Genomic DNA, 5,216 nt, shown 5'->3' with positions numbered 1-5,216 from the left:
CGAGAGCCAGTCAGACAGTCTGACCGCTGCAGTAAACACGTGGGTCATCTCCTCTTTGGACCAGACACACACACACACACACACACAGAGTTACCACCTATACAGTGAGTCAAAGACTATATTATATATATATATTTATATATCCTGCCTTCCAAGACAATTGTGACACTTTGTAACAAACTAAATTTTCTTGTGAAGGACATAGAGTTGTGTCACCAAGCAGTTAAAGTTAACAGGTGAATACACCTCTGACAATGGTTCAGAGGTGCTGGGTTCAAATCCCTGCCCTCCAAGACAACGGTGACAAAATCGCCCTTTTTTTTAACCAGTAAAACTTCCACTTGTACCACGTGTTCTGCTGGTAACGCACTTCAACAAAAGATTAGTAACTTTATATATACACACACATACATGTACATATATAATATAATAATAATATACCAGGGGTCTCCAACCTTTTTGAAACTGAGAGCTACTTCATTCCCATTTGAATATCACTGCAGGTGGAACTGATTCAAAAAGCACAGTAACAGTTTTTAAACCCTCTTGTTGACTTGTTTTATTTTGAGAACATACTCCGCGGGCACCTTAGGTAGTCCACGGGGGCTACCAGGTGACCCTAGACCAGGGGTCACCAACATGGTGACAGCTGGTCTAGACCCACAGGCCTGATCTTCATTTCCTACTCAGGATCGTTGGCTTTAAACTAAGATACATGACTCAAGGAGCTCTCTAATTTTTTGGGTTATAGTTTGATTTAAAGGAGTGAAACGTACAAGCAACGTAGACCGTCTCCTGTAGGCCGTCTCCTGTAGACCGTCTCCTGTAGACTTGTCCCTGACAGCTCCAGAGTCAGTGTCTCCTTGTCTGTTTCTCTCTCTCCACAGAATCCACTCCAGGAGTTTTGTTTTTCTTCGCAGCGAGGACCAGTTCCTTTGACAAAGAGGCAGAGAAATGTTAGCGTTGTGACAGGAGAGTGCTTTCAGACATGCCAAGATCTGGCCACAGTAATGGCTGTTTACACAATGGAATAATTACCCTGTGAATTACAGGGGGGAGAGAGAGAGGAGAGGGGGAGAAGAGTGGAGGAAAGGAAAAGAAAAAGGAGAAAAGAGGAGAGAAACTTTCTGGAACTGGCAGACACACAAAAGATGTGACAGTCGGGGAGTTGATTGGTCACCACTCGGGCCTTTGGTGAGTTCCCTCTCTCTGTTTGCTGCCTTACACTCACCATCAGGCTCACACATGCAAATACAGGCGTTTTACTGCTTTGCCTGCAGATTTAAATTCCAGGTTTCATTGAGGTAGCACGGACAAGAGGGAATAGTTTATGTTGACGTTGAAGGGACACACCCACGGAAGACTTTTAATTAAAATTTCCTCTTACTTTTCATTTTACTGCCAGTTTTTATTTGACAGCGGTTTATGTTCATCCCAAGATGAAGCTTTACGGCTGCTCAGGGAGACAAAGTTGGTGGCAAGGTTTTAATTAAAAAGTTTTTGGTAATAATTCTTCAGACTGTAAAGAAAGAGAGAAACAAAGGAGTCAAAAAGACGACTGGAGAATGAACGTCCACGAGGGTCCTTCAGGTAGTTCAAAAACATGTCATTAGTTCAAGTCGATATGTAAAAATGTACCTTAGTTACAACTGTACCAACCAACTGTATGTGGCCCTGTATACTGTATGTGGCCCATGGACCAAATTCAGCCCACCAAACCATCTAATCCGGTCCAGGACAGGATTCAAAACTTGTGAGAATCAAAGAGAAAATATTTGGTTCCTGACTTTAAAGCCACTCAAAAAACAGAAAAGTAAATAACTGTCAGTGAATCCCCAACACGTATGACTCTATTTACATTATTTACATTAAACAAAAATTGAATTTCAATTCCATTTTATTTTTTAGAAAAAATTTTAAAAAATTTTAAAAAATGGAAAAAAAAAATTTTTTTACTTTCGCATGTCATGTTCGTCAAAAGGTGAACATTTTTGAAATGTTTTTCATTAAATAAGAGAATTTTAAGAAGATTTTTAGAAAAAAAATTTTTTTGAGAAATTTTTTAGAAAAAAAATTTTTTTGAGAAATTTTTTAGAAAAAAAATTTTTTTGAGAAATTTTTTAGAAAAAAAATTTTTTTGAGAAATTTTTTAGAAAATTTTTTTTTCTGAGAAATGTTTTCTAAAAAACATTTTTTTTGAGAAATGTTTTAGAAAAATTGTTTTTTTTCTAAACATCAAAATTTTCGAAAAAAGTTTTTTTCAAATTTTATCTTTTCTGCATGTTTTTCATCAAATTAGAGAATTTTGAGAATTTTTTTCAAAAAATCTTTTTTTTGAGAAATATTTTTGAAAAAAAATAGTTTTTGAAATTTCTTTTTACTTTCGCATGTCATATTTGACAACAGGTGAAGAATTTTCATGAAAATGTTTTTTTTCAAAATTTTATCTTTTCTGCATGTTTTTCATCAAATTAGAGAATTTTGAGAAATTCTTTGGAAAAAAAATGTTTTTTGAGAAATTTTTAGAAAAACATTTTTTTCTGAAAAATTTTTTAGAAAAAAAATTTTTTTTTTAGAAAAATCTTTTTTTTTAGAAAAAAAAATTTTTTTTTAGGAAAATCTTTTTTTTTAGAAAAAATTTTTTTTTTAGAAAAATCTTTTTTTTTAGAAAAAAATTTTTAGAAAATTTTTTTTTGAGAAATTTTTTAGAAAAAAAATTTTTTTTTGAGAAGTTTTTAGAATTTTTTTTTTTTATTTTCGCATCTCCTGTTTGTCAAAAGGTGAAAATGTTTCATGAAAATCTTTAAAATTGTTTTTTTCAAATTTTTATCTTTTCTGCATGTTTTTCATCAAATTGGAGAATTTTGAGAAATTTTTTAGAAAAAAAAATTTTTTGAGAAATTTTTTAGAAAAAAATGTTTTTGAGAAATTTTAGAAAATTTTTTTTTTGGAAACTCGAAAAAATGTTTATTTTCACATGTCATGTTTGTCAAAAGGTGAAAAATTTTCATGAACATTTTTGAAAAAAAAAATTGAAATTTTTTTTTCTTCTCTGCATGTTTCTCATCAAAACATAGCCTACTGAAAAATAGCCTATTTGAAATTTTAGTTTTCAACCATCGCCTGATGTCTGCTGGGATTGGCTGCAGCTAAAGCTAGTGGTGACGTCCAAACACAACATGTCTACATATTTACGATGAATACACTTGTCTTCATATTTACAAGCCTTTGAATCTTTCCTATAGCCTACTGAAAAATAGCCTATTTGAAATTTTAGTTTTCAACCATCGCCTGATGTCTGCTGGGATTGGCTGCAGCTAAAGCTAGTGGTGACGTCCAAACACAACATGTCTACATATTTACGATGAATACACTTGTCATCGGTTGTATTTTCCCACTGCTTCGCTTCAACCAAAACAAAGGACCGCAGTATTTCTCACACCTCCACACACAAAAGATGTTGGGCAGCCTGACTGCCCGTCTGTCATATTTCAGATGCCTCTCCACTCCCTTGTTCTCTTCCTCTCCCACAGGTGGGAGGAACACTACAGGAAGCCTTGTTATCTGCCAGCACGTCACAAAGTCAACACAAGGACAGTTTCATTCACAGGAAAAACACACAAAGCCTTCGTCCATTGACTGTGTGAGCGGCTGATGAGCAGCAGCAGCAGCAGCAGCAGTGGCGGGGCAGAGTGGAGGCAGCGGACATTCCAGACAAGCCTGTCATTCTTAGATTCATGTGATACACAGGGACATGTTTTCCTCTTTCAGAGTCACACAGACAGACACAGTACTGAGGCTTTTGTTTCTTAAGAGGAAGTGAAATCCTTTTACATGTCATCTTATTTTCCTCTCTCTCATTAATAACAGTGTGCAGAGTGGAGGGCCACAGGAAGAGGTGACTATACGGCAGGCTCCACTGACATGAAGGGGTTTCACAGGTGACATTTCTCAAGCCTAACAAAAACATCTCAGCACACAAGGCCACTACACGTGTACATGTGGTTTTTAACTTTTGACTTGTTGGCTGGCTATATATGTGTTATGGTTTTCATTGTCATCTATTTCCATAAAAATATTTATTTACTGACATTTCTGTCACTGATTTTTTATTTTTTTGAAAAATTCCTCCTAACTTAAGATGTTTCTAAAAATATCTTCTGTTAAAAATGTTTTTGCTAACACAGTGACCCCATCTGTTTAACCCCGTGTGTGCCCATGTGACCGCTCTAGATTGATCTGCAACACTGAGAACGACCAGTACAACCGCGGAGACACGACATGTCAGCAACATCTGTCTCTGTCTGGAGCGGACTTGCGTCCTCCTCCTTCTCATACAAAACTAATGAAGCAAACACTGCAGTTTAACACATTTTGTCTGTGTGTGTGTTTGATTTGTCATGCTTCATGAACAGCATCTAATTTCACACTCTCTTCCTCCACTAGGGGCTCCAGTCTTTCACCTGCATAAGATGAGCAGAGAACAACATCAGCAGAGGTGAGGAAGAGCTCAACACTGAGTGATTTGAAAATAGCGCAGCTAAGCTAAGGGTCGGAAATGCAGATTATAAACGGAGACAAAGACCTGGCTGCTTCGCTTTGATTGGCTGAGAGAAGCAATCTCCCCAAGAGGTGGAAAAGGGATAATTAAAAGATAAACAGAGAGAAAATAGCAAAGATAAAAAAAAAAAAAAAAAAAAAAAAACACTGAGATCAAGACAAGACACAGAGAGATTAGTGTAGTATTTGATCAGTATTACAGTCCTTCCTTTGTTTGTCCTAGAACAGGTTCTGCTGCTTTTTTTTAACCGGAGTTTGCGTGGCATTATTAATGATCCCACCTTAATTCTTTTTTAGCTCTTCGTCAAGAAACTTTGACATGTGAGTGTTTTAAAATAAGATCTAGAGATAAAAATAAAGAAGAATGGGAAAAACATGTGATGCATGTGATTTTGGCGGTGTGTGTTTTTACTGTAAACGGCGCTTGTTTATACTCGACCAGCATAGGATTTCACTGCGTTGGCAAATAGTTTCTACTCTGCTTCATTCCTTTAGTTTCTTCCTCCACAAGTAATGAGAACATTTAAAGGAGGGTGTAGCAGTGAGTGAGTCAAGAGGTGACTCAGTGGTGGGTATGTGTCTGTGTGCCTGGTATACCTACACTCATAGCGACATCTTTGCAAAATATTCACACAAAATAATCACTTGGCAGCATG

The sequence above is a fragment of the Cynoglossus semilaevis genome, chromosome 2, assembly GCF_000523025.1.
Source record: "Cynoglossus semilaevis isolate Cse_v1.0 chromosome 2, Cse_v1.0, whole genome shotgun sequence".
Taxonomy (NCBI): Eukaryota; Metazoa; Chordata; class Actinopteri; order Pleuronectiformes; family Cynoglossidae; genus Cynoglossus; species Cynoglossus semilaevis.
This window is presented reverse-complemented; position numbering follows the sequence as displayed.